The following is a 22,297-nucleotide window of genomic DNA, read 5'->3' as shown; positions in this document are numbered from 1 at the left end:
CGAGGTTGACAATCCGCAGCTGGGAGACTATCATTCATCTATTCCACTTGTGTACTGTTAAGTAGTATTGGATTATTGGATAGTGTTTTAAGGGGTCCTTGAGTTACGGGATTCCCGAGTTGTAATTGTTGGAGAATCATTAAGTAATATTTATTTATTAGTTTTCTTCAGCGGTTTATTTATTCTTTATTTTTCCATCTTTGTATTCTGTGCTTGTTTAAATACTTTAATTGTTTTGATATTTCTCTGATTTTGTGCGCGGACTTGATCAACCTGCGTTCCGAAATTAGGGGGTATTATAGTTGGTATTAGGGGGTATGATAGTTGGTAAATTTAATTTAAAACCTTGATACTCAAGGGAAATATTTATGAGTTCTAAGAGGAAAGATAGAGAAGAACTCGCCTGAAGGTTTTGAAACAAAACTGACGCTTCAAAACTCTTCGAATCCCAACATTCTCTTTCTCCGATTCGGTCTCTTCTTTGTCAGCCTCCTCTTCTTCTCTTTTTCTCTACTTCTCTTATTTTTCTAACGTATAAACCTTTTAACCATAAACCTTATGTGTATATTTATACACATTAAAACCTAACTCCTATTCCAACTAGGACTACTAATAAGATAATAATCTTTAAATAACATAATATATATATACATATATTATATTACACACATATATATATTTATCTTCCATAATTAACCGTTAGTTAATTAAATCATATAAACCTATATATATCCATAAATATATATATCTCTATATATATCTTTCCCTAACAATTATTAATTAATTATATTTATATATAATTTTATATATTAATAATTAATACCAAAAATGATCATTTAAATAATTAAATAACCATGGGCCTTTATTAATTAACCCAATAAGGCCTCCTTCAAGCCCAAGACCAAATCATTTGGTCCAACTTCCCTTAAGCCCAATCCAATTAATTTAAATAAATAAAATAATTAATTAAATACTGAAATTAAAATAACTAATTATATGAAACACATAAAAAACCAAGAATTTACAACTAAGTCACAGAATACCAATAAAATCAACACACCAATAATTCAATCAATAATCAACCACACAAACAATCAATCATCATACATAATCATGAAATATAACTTAATTAAAATAAGATAATTAATCTAACACTCAATGAAATAAAATAAATCATTGAAAAATAAAATAATTAATCCTAATTAATAAATCCTTTAAAAATATCGGGGTATTACATTCTTCCCCCCTAACAAAAGGAATTCCGTCCTCGGAATTCACGAATCTATGAAATGAAAACTTTGATTATTTAATTTCAAATTTCATTATTCCTTTTATCCGTGTGGAAATTAACCCGTCCACACATATTCATAATTAGCAGACACATCTCGTAATTAGCTAATTCCATATTTATATAATTGATAAATATAAATACACACTAGAGACTCTCACTAGACTAAAGCAGTCTCAACCGGATAGTGGGTATCTCATGTAAAACGCACACAAAGGTGGTCACGAGTCCTCCTTCTACCAGGGCCCACACATCCTTAAATCCAGCTACCCATCTCAATCGGCAATATACGCCTCCATCCTAACCACTGATCCTGAGACTCAAGCTCATATCGTGGTACATATATATATAATCCATTATATCCAAACATAAAAGTAAACTATCCAACCATATTATTTTAATGGCATGTCATCCAACTATTCCGTTAACCTGACACGAATAAGTAGGACTTAACTCTATGGTTAATCCGTTCCCTTATAAATATATAGGTAGGACTTAACTTCTTTGGTTAATCCGTCCCTAAAATGCCACCATCCCATACCGGTGCATTAAACCATACAATCCATAAATAAATAGGTAGGACTTAACTATTCCGTTAATCTATCCCTAAAATACCTCCATATTATTTTAATGGTGCATAAATCCATAAAACTCATACTTCATGCAATATATATAATTATACATCAAATAATCTAGAAGTAATTATAATCAAAATCTGATAAATACATGATTATATTATATGCTAATACATGATTAAAATCACATAAATAGACATTGAAATTTCTAGAATAATATTAAGCAAATAAATCATTCATTCACAACATGTAAGTTAATTAAAATTTCATATGGTTCAAGTCCTTAGCATATTAATGTATATTGTGCATTCTAAGATCTTAACCAATATATTTCAACCATTTAAATCACCTAATTTGATCTAAATAACTTTGGAACACCCCAACCCTCAAAAATAGAACTTAAAAACCAATTCTGTAACTACATTCATCTGCCCTGAACAATATTGCATGTAGAAGTAATAATTTCCTACAATTCAGTTTTCTATCTTAATCTCACACCTATGTTTACTGTGTGAACGTAAACTATTGACCTTCGTAGTCTATGTCATTCAATTAGTTTCCACAATAACTATTGTCTCCCTACGTACTGATTTAACATATGATTCTAGCGCCTACACTCCTTTCTCCATAAATACCTTCCAAATCGACGTCTTACCATTTTCTGATAAGACTCAACGATTTACCATTAGGATACACTAACAGACCGAATATAGAATACAATGAATCCTAAACTTAAGCTCTAATTAAAAGAGTACACAACGCGGAAGTCACACAACGAAAGACACCCTAGGGACACTTGAGCCTTGAGTGCTCTGATACCAACTGTGATATCCCCTGATTTTGTGCACGGACTTGGATCAACCCGTGTTTTGAAATTAGGGGGTATCACATAGACCAACAAGGTATCCTTCATCCTAATGTACACAATGAAAAGATGTAAGTACCATTAGGCATGCCAAGGCCATTCATCCAACCACCATAACAATAAGGCCAAGTTCCGTATGGAATGCCAAAGCCAATGTATGCTCCACAATCTCCCGTCATTAATCGAGGAATTCAAAATCAAGGTGTTCATGTTGCACCTCAAGTTGCAAACCCACCACTTGCTTTGAGAGACCACTATGTGCCTAATGAATACAATGCACCCACATGCATTCAATTGCCACCATTTAGAGCACATCATTATGAAATTAAAGAATAAACCATTCAAATGCTTCCTAACTTTTATGGACTTCCTAGTGAAGATCCCTATAAGCATTTGGATGAGTTTCTTGAAGTATGTTCCACCGTAAAATATACGGACATGCCGGAAGAAGTCTCAAGGCTTAAACTTTTTCCATTCACCCTTAAGGACAAGGCAAAATATTGGTTTAACAATCTTAGGCCTTTTTCAATCACTTCTTGGGCAGAAATGCAACAAGAGTTTTTGAAGAAGTACTATCCGGTTTCTAAGACCAATGACATGAGGACCTCAATTCGAGAATTTACACATGGGGATGGGGAAACATTCCATGAGGCATGGGAACGCTTCAATGAATTGCTAAGGAAGTGTCCACACCATGACATGCCCAAATGGCAATTAGTTCAATATTTTTTTGAGAGCTTATCGGATAATTATAAGGGCATGGTTGATGCTTCCATGGGTGGCTCTTACATTGATAGGCATGAGGATGACGTATGGCATTTTTATGAAAGCATGAGTGAAAATTCTTTGCATAGAACACTATCATCCAAGAATGGTAGAAATTCACAAGGTAGGAAGAGTGTAGGCTTACATCAAGTCGAACATTCAAATGAAATAACCGCCGAAATGAAGTCTTTGTCTCAAAGGTTTGATCAATTTTTGATTAACCAGAACTCGGCGAACCAAGTATCTTCCTTTCCTAACCGTTCTCATCGTGCATCAAATGAAACATGTATGACTTGTTCTAGTGTTTTTCATTCTACTTTTCATTGTCCTCATGGACAAGTGCAAAGTGAACCTAATGAACAAGTCAATGCGGCTTTTGTGAACCAAGGGAACAATCCTTATGCTACTCATTACAATCCAAGTTGGAGAAATCATCGAACTTCTCATGGAAAAACCAAGGGGAAGGCTTAAACCCTCCCCAAGGTGGTTTTCAAGGGAAGTATATTCCACCTCCAATGCAAAACCAAGGATCCCAAGGTTATAGGCCATACCAATCACAAGGGAATCAATTCTCTAATTCTTATTTTCCCAACCAATCATATTCCCAAGGTAATTCTCGAAGTCCCGCTTTTGAAGAAAAAGTTTTAAATGCTTTGGGCACTTTAGAGGCTAACACACAATTGTTTCATTCTCACTCTCAATCTATTACAAAGCTAGAAACCTAAGTAGGGCAAATAGCTAGCACTCTTAATGCTAAAGAGAAGGGAAAGATGCTTATTAATGCCCCGCCTAAGTAACAATGTGTTGTGGAAACCCAATCCTCATCGGAGGGGTGTACCATAGAACATGTTAATGCGGTGACCACCTTACGGAGTGGTAGAGTTGTGGACAATCAAGTTGAAATGTCCAATGAAGAGAGTGAACCGGTGCAACCTCAAGTTGTCACCCATCCCGTTTCACATCACATTCCTCTTTCATTGCATACACATGATCTTGCAAATGAGAAAGTTTTGAAAAATGTGTTTGACAAAGAAGTCTTGAAAAATGATGTTGAGAAAGAAGTTTTGTTGAAAAGTGAATTAAAACCTAATTTGAAAACTTCTTGTGTTGAAGAGGCTTTAAAAGAAAATTCTTAAAATGTTTTCGAGCCAAGAGCTCCATTTCCGGATGCCTTGAAAGGGTCCATTTCAAAAGAAAAGCAAAAAGTCAAGACCAATGAGATTTTGGAAATGTTTAGGCAAGTAAAAGTTAATCTCCCACTTTTGGATGCAATCAAGCAAATTCCGGCTTATGCCAAGTTTTTAAAAGATCTTTGCACCCAAAAGCGAAAGAACAAAAGCCAAGCACCAAAAAAGGTGGTTTTAACCGAGCAAGTAAGCTCAATTTTACAACATAACACTCTTCCAAAGTTTAAGGATCCCGGTTCACCCACTACATCAAGCATCATTGGTGAACATATCATTAATCGGGCACTTCTTAACTTAGGAGCAAGTGTTAACCTTCTTCCTTACTCAGTTTATGTCAAATTAGGCTTAGGTGAATTGAAACCAACGTCGGTAGTTTTGCAACTTGCCGACCGATCCATTAAAAAGCCTAGAGGTGTCATTGAAGATGCTTTGATTAAGATTGATAAATTTTTCTTTCCTGTTGATTTCGTTGTTATAGACACGGAACCGGTTTCCAATCCTAAGAGCCACATTCCCGTTATCCTTGGCCGTCCTTTCTTGGCAACCACAAATGCCAACGTCAATTGTAGGACGGGGATAATGAAGATTTCATTTGGCCACATGAAGGTGAAGTTGAATATCTTTAATCCCACACCCAATTCATTTGACAAATATGAAGGAGAGGTCAATATTGTAGAAAAGTGTCATGATCTTCAACGTCAAGGAAATGAACTTTTGTGTAAAACCAAAACTTCCAAAGGATCATCTTCAACCTTGCATTCTCAAAGTGTTGTTTCAAATTCTTGCTTTGAAAGGGCATGGAAGCCCAAAAGTTTTGATGGCATAGACAAAGGATCAAAAGCCTCTTTTGAGCTTGATCCAACAAGTTCTTCAAAGGACCATTTGTTGGGTAGAGTTCAAAGCATCCATCACCCCAACACGGAGGGGATGCATTATAAGATCTTTGATCCGGGCTAAAAGAGACTAATGTCTTGCTAGAGACGTTAAAGACTAGCAAAAGCATTCGTAGGATGTCAAAACCCTATTCATCCCCCATTTCTATCTTTCATTTCATTTCTTGCGAAATCTAGATACTTGTTTTTGGTTCATATGCATTTCAAGGAACTTTGGTGAAGATTGCATAAGCTTTCATGTCATTTTTGAGCATTCTGCATAAGTTCGATCGATCTCATACCTGAGTTCAATCGATCGAACTTCCATCTGAATCCAACACTTAGAAAATTTTCAAGCCTGCATCCAAATAGGCTCTCTGTCCCATCGATACAAGAAAAATCTGCGATCTTAGTTCTCAGTTGGATCGATCATAGGACCTTCGATCGATCCAACTATCCTGTTCGATCGATCTTGAGTGTTGACACTTAGAATATTTTTGAGCCTGCAGAACCTGTATCCAAATCACCTCATCGTTCGAACTAATTCTCAGATCGATCAAGAGATATTTGATCGATCCAACTTCCCAGTTCGATCGATCTCATGTTCCAACACTTAGCCAAATTTTTGAACCAAAAACCTGCATATTTTTGCTCTCTGTATGATCGATCGAACTCTTATTTCGATCGATCACAAATCTTCATTTCATTGTTTTAACTTTAGTTTGAATTTTCAACTTTTCAAAAATCCAAAAAAAATATTTTTATTTTTATTTTTATTTTATTCTATTTTCACTCTCATTTTATTTTGTTTTAATTTTCAATAAATTTTCAAAAATTCAAAAATATTTTAATTTATTTAATTTTTAATTAACTATTTAATTAAAAAAAAAAAAAACCAAAAATCCAAAAATACTTTGAAAGGAGTTCATCAAAGTTCAATCAATCACAACTCATCTTCGATCGATCGAACTAGTCTGGAAATGTTTTTAAAAAAAGATCCAAGGGTCTTGAGATTGATCATTTGGATCGATCTCAACACATCAAACCCTAGCCTCTCATTCCCTTCTACTGCAAATCATCTTCTCTAGCTCATAACTTCCATCTCCGGCGAGAACCAAGCTTCTCTCTCTCTCTCTCTCTCTCTCTCTCTCTCTCTCTCATCTCCGTTTCATCCCTCCCTCTTTGTATCCACATCTCCCGTCGATTTGGACTAATGCTCGCGTCAAGACTGTAGCACGTAGACACCATCACGGCACCAGACGCCGACTTGACGACTGGGCCGGTCCATCTCATATCCGAGATCCTAGCCCCGAGCACACACAGAGGAGAGTCCGACAGCGGACAGAGGAGACTGCGCAACCCTCCCATGCAGAGGAGCCATTACACCCTACTCCACCCCAGTCGCTAGCTCGTCCAGCATTCACTCTATCACCATCTCCACCGCATAGAGGCACTGAGCAACCAGCTCAGCCGGCTCCACCTATTCAGCTAGCTCCTTTATAACGTGACAGACTCGCGCCTCGATATGCACACATAACTATCGACCACGAGTCAGAATTTGACACCGCATCCTTCTCCAGATCGGTGCTGACTCGATCTGCCTACCAGGACATCATTCAGCAGGGCCTCTCAGCTATTTTTGCCCCAGTCACAAAGCCGATCTACCCGCGACTGGTACGGTTGTTCTACCAGAACCTCCGACCGTCGCCGTGCATTACAGCCGAGCTCATCACCTTTATCGATGGCCATAAGATCACCATTACAGTGGATACTCTGGCCCGTTCGACTCGCTGTCTACATCGGTGCCCGCTCGAGCTACAGGAGACATATCCCAGGCTCTATAGGCCTTCTTACGCCGATATAGCAGTTTTTCTCACAGGTGACCATGCCGGTGACTTTCGCCACCCGCACATATCTTCCAGACGACCTTTGGTTCATCAATTTCGTGCTTTTCTGGAACATATACATGGCCGGACATAAGATTCAGAGGCGGGGTAACTATCTAGAAGCCCTGTACACCTTCTATACCGGTCACTGGGTGTCTATTCCTGCGCTTATCTGGAGCGTGATGAGGAAGCTCTACGATGAGTACGTCAGTAAGGAGGCGCCCGGAAGGGCCAAGTCTTTTCCATTCAGCCACTTCATCATCTAGATTCTCATAGACCAGCGCTATCCCATCCACCCGTAGGAGGACCCCGAGAGAGGTTCCTGTCACTTCCTCAAGAAGGACTGGGACAAGAGCTACAGAACTATTATCACTCGTCCGCAGACCCATGCCGTACTGGCGGCTGCAGAGCTGGAGTTAGAGGAGGAGGCAGCAGCACAAGCAGCCCCGGCACTAGCAGAGCCAGCAGCAGCAGCTCCCGCAGTGGACGATGCACTAGTCGATCCAGCTGCCGAGCATAATGACATTGATATAGACATTGACTTGGAGCACTCAACGGATGACGCAGTTCAGCATTCTCCAGCTGGGTCACCTATCCACGAGCAGGAGCAGACCCAAGAGCTGTCTTCTGACTCCTCCATACCAGACTTGACCCCCGGCTTCGGAGTGCGTCTGCAGACGCTTGAGGATGCTGTTGCTGCTATCCGAGCTGATCTTACTACCCATAGAGCTGATCTTATTGCCCATCGAGCTGATTTTGCTACCTTCCGTACGGATGTCGTGACCATGTTCAGAGATTTATCTAGAGACATCCGCGGCGCCAGACCTGCCCGTCCTACCTCATCTTCTTGAGCTCTCAGTCCTTTCTATCTCATTACCTCTCTCCCATCGATACTTTATTTTTATCACTGTACAGTGCTATTATTTTTACAGCCGGTCTGTCGGCTTTGATATTTTTGTTGTACCTGCACTTACTCTATTTTATATATCTATTTTTGTAATGGATGTCATCTGATTGTATTTTCATATCTTTATGTTTGACTCCATCAGGTGCATCACAGTGACTTCAGTGAGAGAGTGCTACCTAATTTTCAGGACCACCCTTATACCTCTCTCATTTCTTTATCTGTTTATCCCATTTACACTTGTATGTCCATTGTGCACTGATTATCCCATTTTGTTATCTGATAAGTTTATCCAGATACCAATTTTCAGGACCACAGTTCATCCCAAGTTTGGGGGGGCCATGCCACCCACTTCGGATACTTCAGTCCCGATTATTCTTGCTCAGTTGCACTGGTATACTCTTTCCTTTGTTCTCTTTGCACGTTAAGGACATTGTGCAATTTAAGTTTGGGGGGAATGGTGCTCTACTGTGATAATTTTCAATTCAAAATTTTAGCATGACTCGTGTATTTGAGGGATATTTCTATGATTGGTCCATACCTAGCTATGATTTTGATCTTTTGAGGACTATATTGCTTAAAATTTAAAAATTGCTTGACTTGAGAGTCCAATACTCCTTGTATGCCTTATGGATGCCATTTAGGGGTAAATTTTTCAAAAGATTGATATCTTGCTTGCACTTGTGGTCCACATCATACTGATTTTGTGATTGTTTTGAGATTCACTTTAGTCTTCTACACTAGCACAGGTGCACACTAGCATTCATTTCTGGGGTACATGCTTTGTTGATTATTGAATTGGTTATATCCCAATTGAGCTAGTAGTGCATTAAAAACTTTCATTCTTGATAAAGGTGGATAATAACTCCTTTTCACTAAGTAGCCGGGATTCTAACCTCATCAAGCACTGAACTTCTCGGGCAGAAAGGTGGAGGGCCCAAACTCTAGGTTAATAATTGAACTTGCTTACCAAAAAAAAAAAAAAAAAGAGCAAAAGCAAAAGCAATTAAAAATGAGGACTTCTCCTAAATGGTGAGAAGTGGGAAATGATTAGATGGTTGTTGTCTTGATTTGTAGCCTAGTTGATTTGAGCTTGTAAGTCCGTAGGGGTGTTTGAACGCCTAGTGCCCTAAAGTCGTCTGGTTTGGGAGTCATTGACTTAACGCTCGATCTTATGAATCGCTAGAAAGTTTAATAGATCAATACATTGCACTATGCTTCCATCTTTGATCCTATCAAAAAATAATAATAATAAATAAATAAATAAAAATAAGCGTACCTAGAACAATAAAGCTTTAATAAAAGGTCCACTTTTTGTCTTGATGATCGATACTAGATTTGTATGCTAGTTTGAGGGTAAGGATGTGATTAATTCTTTAGTTGGCTAAGATAGCAACACATTGATGCCGGTCCACTCAAAAGAATTCTAGAGTTGTTTTGATTTGCATGATCATTTTCTTGATATGTAGAGGACCATACTTGCTTGCTTGATGTTGAAATTTTGAGAGATTGCTTGGAAAGGGTTGAAAAATTGCATACTTGAGGTAGTTTTCTCCCAATGCTTGTTTACAATAATGGTACCTCTTTTGACAAAAATGAGCTTAATGTTTGTGGGTTCCATTTCTGGAAACCCTCACGAGACTTCACTCGTCCACTAGGGGTAACCTAGGGGTTTAAAAGGCTTGTTACATGTGCTAAGTGCAATCGTGTTCCCTACGAAAGTGGCGTTATCCATTTATTGCGTTCTAGTTATAGTTGTATAGTTGTTCATTTCATTCCTTTACTTTCTAATTCATTGCTAGAGACTAGCAATATTTAAGTTTGGGGGTGTGATGAGTACTGAAAAGTGCGTATTTAAACCCCTTAAGCTTAGGTATTCTAGTACCTTTATCTATCTTACTTTACCATTTTAGATTGATTTCATATTATTTCCATTTTCAGGCACTTATCCCGAAAATAAGCTAACTCAGCCAAATAAGAGCTTAATTGAAGTAATTCTGGGATTGAACAAAGAAAGGAGCAAAGTGGAGAAAGAAAGAAGCAAAGCAGTAAGTTAGATCGATCCAAGTCCAAGGTTCGATCGATCGAATATTGATCAATCTCAACACTTCAAGATAGATCCAAGCCTTGACCCAAAGCACTTAAGTCCAAAAGTTTGATTGATCCAACATCATTCTTCGATCGATCGAACACCTTTGTCCGTATCCAAATGATTGATCCTATCCACAGCTATATCACCCACCAACCACTTTTGCCTTTTTCCCACAAATATCTCAGATTTGTCTTTTTCCAAAAAGCTCAGCCAGTTGGATCGATCCAGCTTAAGTTTGATCGATCTCACTTACTTTCAATCGATCGAACTTCCTCCAGTACGAAAAAGTTAAAATTCCATCCCATTGAAAGTTGTCTTTTATCCAATCATTAGGGAATATTGTGTGCACGACCCCAGCTCATTTTGGGTGTCATTTTGACCTACCTATATAAGGGTAAGGATTGCTTTTTCAAAGGGGAGCCAATTTTATTTTTGATTTCATCTCTTGGGGAGGAAGTTTAGAGGAGGAGGAGGCTAGAGCCACCATTGGAGATCTTCATCAACAAGGAGCAAACCTCTTCCATGGAGTTAGCCCTTGAGGGTTGGAACATCTTCACTATGAGTGGCTAGACATCCTCTTGGGGCTAGAGTTAGCCCCAAACATGCTTTCTATATCTTAATCTTGTGTATTATTGAGGGATTAGTGTTGTAATTGATGTTTTGACACTTTGATATATATAGATCTTATTTATTCAATGATTTATGTGGTTTAATGCTTCTAATTGGTCATTTCATTCTATCCATATGTCTATGTACACTAGAATAGATGTTCATGTGTTTATCTCTAGATTTTGTGTTATTGATGCATGTCTATGCGTATTGATGCTATAGATTTAGAGATTGTCAAAACATTGTGCATAAAAGAATGCTTTTGTGATTCTCTTGATGGTTCATGCTTACCTCTTAATGGATTGTGCCTCTACCCTAATTTATTTTCATACTAGTAGTATAGATGTAGTGTAGTTGTAGTCTAGTGTTAAATGGGAGGACAATCTATGCTTGTTGTTTAATGATCCAAGCTTGTGAATGCAATTAGCATATGTTTCTATCCTTATGTTGTATTTGGATTGTGACCTTAATGAAAGGATTAATAACTTGTTTTGATTTATTGTGCCTTTCATATGTTGTTTATACAATATATGCTTCATAACTTAGATATATTGTGCCTTTCACATGATGTTTAGACAATACATGCTTAACTAGTCATCCTTGCTTGTCGAATCAACCAAATACACACACTTCAATATTGCAACACCCTAATTGCCCTCATTAATCATTTGTCAATGATATAGAAATGCATTGCTTGGTGGTGATCTCTAAACCACTTACTCTCTTTAGCATTGCATTCTTACTTAATTTAATTTAGTTGCTCTCTAGTTTAAATAACCAACCAACCACTTGTTTGATCACTCGACCTACCGACCCTAGTTGCATTTTCACATTCAAGTACGATTCCAATCCCTTGGGACGATCCCTACTCGCCCTAGCTATATTTTTAGTAAAGGTAGTAGTGGCTTTATAAATGTAAAACTTGGCCCTCGCCTAAATTGCATGCTTCTCCAAGCTTGTGGTCACTGCGACCTATAATATAAGGACCAACACTATAGATTTAGAGATTGTCAAAACATAGTGCTTAAAAGAATGCTCTTGTGATTTTCTTGATGGTTCATACTTATTCCTTGATGGATTGTGCCTCTCCCCTAGTTTATTTTCATGCTAGTAGTGTAGATGTAGTGTAGTTATAGTGTAGTGTTAAATAGGAGGACAATCCATGCTTGTTGTTTGATGATCTAAGCTTTTGAATGTAAGTAGCATATGTCTTTAACCTTGTGTTGTATTTGGATTGTGAGCTTAATGAAAGGATTAATGACTTGTTTTGATCTATTATGCCTTTCACATGTTGTTTAGACAATATATGCTTCATTGTTTAGATATATTGTGCCTTTCACGTGATGTTTAGACAATACATGCTTAACTAGTCATCCTTGCTTGTTGAATCAACCAAACACACACACACCAATATTGCAACACACCATTTGCCCTCATTAGTCACTTGTCAACAGTATGGAAATGCATTGCTTGGTGGTGATCTCTAAATCCCAAGACTCTTGTCTCTCTTACTTACTCTTAGTTGCATTCTTTTGTTATTACTTTTTTCAATGTAGTGTCTCTCTAATCAACCAACCAACCAATTGTTTGATTACTCGACCTACTAGCCCTAATAGCGATTCCACAACCTTGTTCGACCCTCACAATCCCTTGGGACGATCCCTACTCGCCCTAGCTATATTTATAGTGAAAGGTAGTAGTGGCTTCTATAAATGTAAAACTCTTGGCGCTCGCCTTAAATATCACACTCTTTAAGCTTGGTGGTAGTACGGCATACCAAACCATCAGTTTTTGGCGCTGTTGCCGGGGATTGATTTGATTTGGCAACGTCGGATTTATGGAATCAATTAGGATTAGTACTCTTTTGATCGTGTCTTTACTTTACTTTTATTTTTATTTTTGGTTACTTATTGTGTTGTTCTTACTTGACTAGGTGCATTGTTGGAGATGAAGCAAGCAAATGAGCATTCAAGCTAAGCAAGCAAGAAAAAAAAGCTAAAAATTCTAAAAAATTTGCTAAGCTAAGCTTTAAATTTGGAGTTGAAGTGCTAAAGGACCTTTATGAGACTTTCTTTACTCAATCCCTTAGTTAAATCGTCGGCCCGCGTGGAGGCTTATTTTTAAGGGTCAGGGATAGTGGCCAATCCTTCTCTCGTGTCGCCAAGGGGGTACCAAGGGATGGGTTACATTAACGGTTTGAAAAGTGATGTTTTTGAAGTGAATTTGAAAATGGGGAGTGACATGCATAGTATTGAATTCATGGCATGAAAATTTGTTAGTCTTGAACTTGAGAAATTTAGGTCATGTTTTCCTCAGTTTAGAATGATCCCTATTCTTTATCCCTATTCAATATTTGGATTCATGGGGCCACAAGAGGTGTGTTGTCGTGACTCGAATTTTTATTCAACCCGGTGGGTCAGCGATGAACCGAAGATTGACAATATAACGGATCCAAATACAAAAGCAAGAAACAAGACATTAGTCTCACAAGGCACAACACACCTCTAAGACCCTAAGATGACCCTCCATGAGGTCAAGGAACTCAAAGGAAACAAATGCGGAAGCGACGTTTCAAAAACGAACAAGAATGAACTTGGCGTTAGAAAGGTCATTTCAAAATATATCGATTCAGGTGCCACTGAGCACACCACTGGAAATAAAATGAAAAACAAATCATGATGGACTCAAGAATCGCATGATTCGGAGTCCGAACGAAGGAGAAACGACAAAATGAAGAAAAACGAGCAAAACCCGTTAATCAAGGCCAAAATGGTTAATTTGCAAATGTGAAGGGAGATTTGACTCTGAACAAGTCAAATAAGGTCCACACAACCTAAACCAATCATTACATAATATTCTAAGAGGTTCCAAGAACATTGGACAAGAATCCCACGAAATGCGCCTTCCCGGTTTAAGCGAAAACTGACACCCTCTCACAAAAACATGGATAACTCTCACTACAATTGGAATTTTAATGCATGGTTGGTATCATTGGAAATATGACTTCAAGCTCATGAATTTAGGCTCAAGAATAACCCCATTTGGATTAGAAACGAAAAAGTTATGGCCGTTTGAAGTCGGAACAACAGTGTTGAAACTGAATTGAAGCAACTCTCGGGATCAGGCTATTTTGGTCGACTGAAATAACCCATTGGATGACCGAAATGGATGAATTTTGTGCTGAAATCATATTTTCAAGGCTTGGTTGTATTGGTAGACCGAAATGAACCATCGGTCGACCGAAATAAGCCATCAGTCGACCGAAATGGCCCTTAATAGTGAAAATGGCTACTGGAAATACATGTTTTGAAGTTCAATCAAAAACCAAAAGGCTTCGGTTGACCAAAATGACTCGAGAAAGTGCAAAAATTTAATGTTATGCACTCAAGGCTGAAAGTCTATATGGAATCCCCCCTGGCATGTTCAATTCACATAATATGCAAGTGTGTGATGATGTGAACATGCACGCAAGTGAAATATGGATAATTAAACATGTTACAATGGCCTATGACCTCATTACACTCCATTTACAAAATTTCACAGGTTAAACCTCAAAGTGGGAAAAATTTTCATTTCAAAACAAAACTTGAAGTTTAAATACATACACTTGAACAAAAAGGTTTGTGGCCCTTGGCCTCATGTCAGACATATCAAATACATTGAAAAGAGTGTACTTATGTACACTTTACAAACATAGAATCAAAGAATACAAGTTTTGTCATGAGAAACTACTAATCATCCAAGGCAATGAAATCTTCAAGTCTTGAGTCCTGTACCTGAAATATTCCCTAGTAACGTAGAGGTGAGCAACATAAAGCTACTCGTAAGAGATAAGTATGCATCGACCTAGCATTTTACAATTTTATCACCTTAAGGTGAAGCATGTCAAAGGGGCTCATGCCACCTAACGTCTATGTCACAATGAGACTCAGGGAGCATCATAAGCTATCATGGAGCGCAAGCAACAAGAATCATGATACATATACACATATGAACGATTCAAGATTTGGGATAATCCAATGGACACGACAAGAAAATGATGGAATATAAGGATCACATTATCAATGCAATTTACATGATTGGAACATACTGATTTAACACGAAAAGAAGAATATACGAAGTCAAGGAAAATGCATAAAATCTATGCAATGCAGCAAGGTAGAGATATTCCATAAAGCACGACCAGAAGAAAACTCAGATATAAATTAACGAGAATTGCATTATCGATGCAATTAACATGATTGGAATTAAACCAATTAACATGATGAGAATTATACACGGAATCAAGAACAAGGCATAATATCTATGCAAGTATACAAGGATGGAACATTCCATATTATATGACAATAAGTATGCTCGGACATATGTTAACAAGAATTACATTATCGATGCAATTAACATGACAAGGAGTATACTTGAAATCACGAATGAGGCATAATATCTATGTAATGAAACAAGATTGGAGCATTTCACATAACACGACAAGTTTAAATCTTCAAGGAATAGCAACTTGAAATTTAAAGAGTGAAATCAACCAATGTGGAAACTCGGATATCGCTCGGATTAAAACCGTACTCTTGAGATCACTTTAGGGCAAATAACCCATAGGTACCTTTCCCCTAGTGCGCACTGTAGTGTAGGAGGACATTCCCCCGTACTAGAACCAAGTCCTAGCCATGTCAATTCTTGATTGATATCCCAAGTCCCAAAATCAGCAAGTTCTACAAGTCAAGATTGTATCAAAATACAAGAAATGCATTAACCACGTTTCATACACAACTAAGATTTTGGAACACACAAGTCATGCCCTAAGTTTATCAACTATAATGGCATGTGAAATGTCAAGAATCATAGTGTGTAACTATATATACAACAACCAAGTTATATAGCACATGGAGTTTATTGAAGTAAATATACCACAAGTATAAGATACATGATTCAAGAAATTACTAAACAACACATGAGTAATTAAATCATTCCAAGACAAGGGTGCATGTTCATTAAGTACATTAATGAAACCTAGCTACAAGAGGTCACGATGCTTGATAAAAGATAACAGTTCATGAAATTCAAGTCAAGTTCACTAGTTTAACAAGAATTCCTATCAAGGCATGATTAACTCGATGGAAACATATAAAGGAAATTTAATCTACTTAAGGGATTAAATTATCAAGGTTACAAGGCAAATCAAGGATCATGTCATGGACAAGTTTAATGTCAAATTACTAGTCATTACATATAAGACACCACCATGTGAGTTAAATTCCATACAAAGGAATTAAATGAATATAAGTTTCAAAACTTATCCGTTTATTCTTGTTTTGATACACGTGAAAGAACTTGTCAAGGAAATCATAAATACAAGGTTAGAAACTTAATCTAGCTCATGGAACCATTGAATGGATTTTAATTAATTCATTTAAAAATCTCTAGATTTTAAAAGTCATCCAAGTGACCTCAATTTAATGTATGTTATACAACATGTCAAGACTTGTTTTAAAAACACGATACAAGTGAATTACATGCAGGATACGACCATGAGTATTAAACTTCAATACTAGAAAAATAATAAATGATAGATTTCAAAACCTAATCAAATATTCTAGATCAAATATATGTGAAACCACATAGCATGCACATCATGAATATCAAGTCGGAATTCCAATGGAGTGAATAGTACACTCGGAATAAATTAATTAATCAATTAATTAAATATTACTAGATTTCAAAATATCTTCAATTACTCTCAAATTCACCTATGGTGAAGAGTATATTAAAGCCTAAGATAGTATGCTAACACACATTGATTTCAAGCTAGTTAAGGCCGTGCGATCTAATCTTTCATTCAAGATAAATATCAAATAAAATTTTTAATACTTGTTCAAATACCCTCAATTTAATATATGTCAATGACTATATTATGGAGTAACATAATACCATGCTACATGTTTGAAACAAGCTATGAGTAACCGGGAAAATCAAATCCAATATAAGAAAAATAAATAATAAAATCTCTAGATTTCATATTTAAGCATGTAAATAAGTTGTATAAGCATCAATAACTTGCTATATAACAAGAATTAAACCTAGAACATCCCCTACCTCAATTTAAGACGAAAATCTCAATCCCTACCGAAAGAAAAGTGCTCCGAATCCGACGATACCGAGAGGTTTTGTCGGGGACAACACCGTGAACAAGAATCCGTAAGAAGCCCCGTGAAAATCACAACTTGACTTCAAACTTGAACTCAAAAAATGGTCGGAAATGGGTTCTAATAAGGGTATAAGGTAGAACACGTCGAGGGGAACAATAAACGTTAAGGCCGGAGGATTTCTACCAAGGAAAAGTGGACCAAAAGAAGAGAGAGAAGGTGGCAGCCATGGCTGCCATGGATTCCGGCCAGAAGAGAGGGGAGAGAGAGAAAATTCTGACTTTTTCTTTTAAGGCCTCCTATTTATAGAAAATCTCAAAAAGTGCCCCGAAAGGGCCCCGCCAGGTCTGGAAAAGTGGATTTTGAGCAAACGCACTCAAACAGAAAAACTCCATGAAAAAAAATATTCTAATGAGAAAATATGAACAACGGAAGAAACGGCGTCAAAAACTGAGTCCCGAGCAGAGAGATATGCCCCAAACAAGTTCGGCGGCAACTAGGTCCAAAAACTCTAAAACTGGAGAAAGACAACTAGAATGGAATTCTATGAGTATACAACTTGACAAAATGTGAAAATGAATCCCGTACGAGGATCCAGGCTCCAGACAAGATATTTTGCAATAACTTTCGTTAATTACACAATGGCCCCTACAAAAAGGGTTAACTATAAAACTGGCCCAGAATGAAAATATCTTCCAAAAGATATTTTCTTAGATACCCCTGAAATAAAATATCTTCAAAAGATATTTATGAAAAACACCCCAAGAAAAGAATATAATTCCAAAGAATTGTGCATCCATGCCCCTACGGACACTGGGAGCAACCAGAGTACTTTCTTACAAAAGTAAAGATACGTATTTCGTGGGAACCACTCAAGATCAAGATATGTGAAGTCAAAAACTAACTCTGAACACGAAAAGTGAGGTTGTGCCAAAAACTGACAAACGGGGATAAGACAGAATAGGGAAAAGGACGAAATAGTGCATAGTGTCTAAAAAGTGAAAATGTGGAAATGACTCGGTCCTCAAAGGAAGTTGTCAATCCAAACAAAAGAGTCTTAGAGACCATTTCTAAGCACTCGAGATGACACTAAGTGACGAGAAACAGAGCTCATAATAGAAAATTAAACGAAAAAAATTCATCCGTAAAATTTCAGGAAAAGGAAAGGAAGGAAAATTTCCGGGTCATGACAACCTACCCTCCTTAATGCTCAGTTCGGTAGAAAGGAAGAAAGAGGGATAGAAAGAAAATAGGAGGGAATGAACAAAATTCCTTCATTCGGTAGGAAGGAGACACGGAGGGAAAGGATAATAGGGGGGATGTCTTATCCCTCATTCTTTACAAAGTTTCATCCGCCCAAATTTGGGTGGAAGACAGGACAGAAAACAAGTGAAACTATTATAAAACTATTAAATTACAATATTACCCTTTCTAAATATTAAAAATTAAACCCTACACATCTCATCTCACGCAAAACAAAAAAAAAAAAAAAAAAAAAAAAAAAAAAAAAAAACCTATCAAGATATGATTCATATGTTATATATATATATATATATATATATATATATATATATATATATATATATATATATATATATATACCTTCTCCTTTATCTTGCCTTGAACCTGACCTCTGTAATCCTTGTTTGGACGAAATCTGGATCTTATATATATATATATGGATTGTTTGTTATATAATTTCCTTATTAGTAAAAAAGAGGATTCAGAAGAAAAAATACATAGTTTACATAAAAAACCATACAATACCATAAAGCATTTTTTTAGAACATATTTAGAACCAAAAAAAAAAAAAAAAAAAAGTCCATGTTCACACCTAGTTCTAAAAACAGTAGTTACTTCACTAGTATTGTCATATATTGTAAGACTACAACTAGCGGTGCAAAATAATTTTGAGTGTTCAACGCAAATGGCTGAAAATAAGAATTTTAGTTTGACATGTCTCTACTAGGATAATATTTATCAACGAAGTATGTCGATAGTGTGATACATTTTTTTATATTATTATTATTCATGATGAAATATGATTATATATATATATATAATTAAAGCAAACAATAAATTAGAGTGAAATTAATGGTACTGTTTAAATGAGTAGTAAAGATGATGGCTATTTATCGGGAAAAAAAAAATAATGAAGGGTATAATGATAAAAATATTTTTAAATTCTCGTTTCCCTTCTCTCGCAACAAACAAAGGAATTTGGTAAGTTCTTCTCTTCTCTTCCATCTAACTGAACAAAACAAGAGAAGTCCATAATCTCTTCCCTAGAGACGTCTCATCCTTCCCTTCTTCTCTCCCTTCCATCCAACTTACTTCCTTCCTAATGAACGGAGTCTAAAGGGATTTCGTCCCCGAAATTCGGAACAACCGGAAAAGAACAAAATAAGGACCGAACAAGAAGTCAAACCGAAGGACAGCGTATAAAGCACCAAAGGCAACTTCAGAAGTCTCAAGATCAACTGAAGGAATGCGAAACCATGGACTAAGGCAACACCTCATACGAATCGACACGTTAACTCAATGTCAACCACTGAGGGAATCCCAAGACAACGAAACGTTGAAACACGATAAAAGAAGAGAGTGATAAGGCAGTACGAATAGTGACCAGAACTCGCCCACACTTACTCGTCAGTAAGGTATCATGACAGTATAAGGCACTAGTCCATAATATACCCCGAACCAGGTCAACTCTAAAAAATCTATCGATACCAATGACATCAATGTCGAAAATGATCATTACCAAAAGCACTACGAGAACTAGGCATCTGTGAGAGTTGGGTAGCTAATCCCAAAACTAAGATAACAATGTCATAGGCACCTCTACGCTTAAGGCCTTAGATCCAAAAGTCACGAAAGAAAAGAAAATGAAACGGTGCCTCCCTGGCCCACGTTTTACTCTACCAGACAAGGAGAAGGAAATGAATCGCAGTCCTCTATGCTCACATGAGCTTTACTCGTATCGATCGACAGAATAGACAAGAAGGTTCCCTACATGGGTCCTTACGGAATGAATTTCTCCTATCCAAGGAAGAAACTCGTGAAACAAGAATTCATCCAAGGGATACAACAGATCCTAAGAGACAATGAGTAAATAGGTAGCATGCAATCATAGCATAACTATCTACTCACACAAGTAGTAAACAAGTTGCCACATAAGCAAATAGACATGTTATCAAATCAAACATGTTATCAAGAAACGTGTAAGTACATGGTACGACAATGCGCATGAATGAAATACGTAAGGTATGCTGACATACGTCGCATACGGTCATACTAACATAAGCACGCAGACATGATATCACACCAGGACATGATAACAACACATACCATGTTATCAGGAAGCATATATACACACAAGGCATGCTTAACAAATGATAGATGTCTTAAAACACCTGAACAGGTAAACATGTTATCACACAAGACATGTTATCAAACAAGACATGTTATCATGATGCTAATGACATATCAAAGCAAAACAACGTGAGCATGATATGCACCTAAAACCCATCGTCCAAGGTATTTAAACCCGGACGCTCTGATACCACATGTCGTGACTCGGATTTTTATTCAACCCAGTGGGTCAGCGATGAACCGAAGATTGACCCGATAACGGATCTAGATGCGAAAGCAAGAAACAAGAAATTGGTCTCACAAGGCACAACACACCTCTAAGACCCTAAGATGACCCTCCATGAGGTCAAGGAACTCAAAGGAAACAAATGCGGAAGCGACGTTTCAAAAACGAACAAGAATGAACCTGGGGTTAGAAAGGTCATTTCAAAATGTATAGATTTAGGTGCCACTGAGCACACCACTGGAAAGACAATGAAAAACAAATCATGATGGACTCAAGAATCGCATGATTCGGAGTCCGAACGAAGGAGAAACGACAAAATGAAGAAAAATGAGCAAAACCCGTTAATCAAGGGCAAAATGGTCAATTTGAAAATGTGAAGGGATATTTGACTCTAAAAAAGTCAAATAAGGTCCAAAAAACCTAAACCAATCATTACACAACATTCCAAGAGGTTCTAAGAACATTGGACAAGAATCCCACGAAATGCCCCTTCCCGGTTTAAGCGAAAACTGACACCCTCTTACTAAAACATGGATAACTCTCACTACAATTGGATTTTTAATGCATGGTTGGTATAATTGGAAATATGACTTCAAGCTCATGAATTTAGGCTCAAGAATCACCCCATTTGGATTAGAAACGAAGAAGTTATGGTCATTTGAAGTCGAAACAACAGTGCTGAAACTGAACTGAAGCAACTCTCGCGATCAGGCTATTTCGGTCGACTGAAATGACCCATCGGATGACCAAAATGGATGAATTTTGTGCTGAAATCATGTTTTCAAGGCTTGGTTGTATTGGTAGGCCGAAATAAACCATCGGACGACTGAAATAAGCCATCGGTTGACCAAAATAGCCCTGAACAGTGAAAATTGCTACTGGAAATGCATGTTTTGAAGTTCAATCAAAAACCAAAAGGCTTTGGTTGATCGAAATGACTCGAGAAAGTGCAAAAATTTAATGTTATGCACTCAAGGCTGAAAGTCTATATGGAATCCCCTATGGCAAGTTCAATTCACATAATATGCAAGTGTGTGATGATCTGAACAAGCACACAAGTGTAATATGGATAATTAAACATGTTACAATGGCCTATGGTCTCATTACACTCCATTTACAAAATTTCACATGTTAAACCTCAAAGTGGTAAAAATTTTCATTTCAAAACAAAAATTAAAGTTTAAATACATACACTTAAACAAAAAGGTTTGTGGCCCTTAGCCTCATGTCATACATATCAAATACATTGAAAAGAGTGTACTTATGTACACTTTACATACATAGAATCAAAGAATACAAGTTTTGTCATGAGAAACTACTAATCATCCAAGGCAATAAAATCTTTAAGTCTTGAGTCTTGTACCTGAAATATGCCCCAGTAACGTAGGGATGAGCAACATAAAGCTACTCGTAGGAGATGAGCATGCATCGACCTAGCATTTTACAATTTTATCACCTTAAGGTGAAACATGTCAAATGGGCTCATGCCACCTAACGTCTATAT

General features: G+C 37.1%; 1 non-coding gene across 1 annotated transcript; it reads right to left on the bottom strand.

Annotated features, from left to right (window-relative positions):
- Nucleotides 1-3,323: 3,323 nt before the first annotated feature.
- On the bottom strand, nucleotides 3,324-3,429 carry LOC132267952 (small nucleolar RNA R71). The gene has a single exon (XR_009469141.1). It is a non-coding gene; the product is annotated as a small nucleolar RNA R71 (small nucleolar RNA).
- Nucleotides 3,430-22,297: the final 18,868 nt, after the last annotated feature.

Source organism: Cornus florida, unplaced genomic scaffold (assembly GCF_030987335.1).
Source record: "Cornus florida cultivar Cherokee Brave unplaced genomic scaffold, ASM3098733v1 CherokeeBrave_3.0.0_Hap2_Chr07, whole genome shotgun sequence".
NCBI classification, from domain to species: Eukaryota; Viridiplantae; Streptophyta; class Magnoliopsida; order Cornales; family Cornaceae; genus Cornus; species Cornus florida.
Note: the sequence above shows the minus strand (reverse complement) of the source record. Positions and strands in the feature narration are given on the sequence as shown.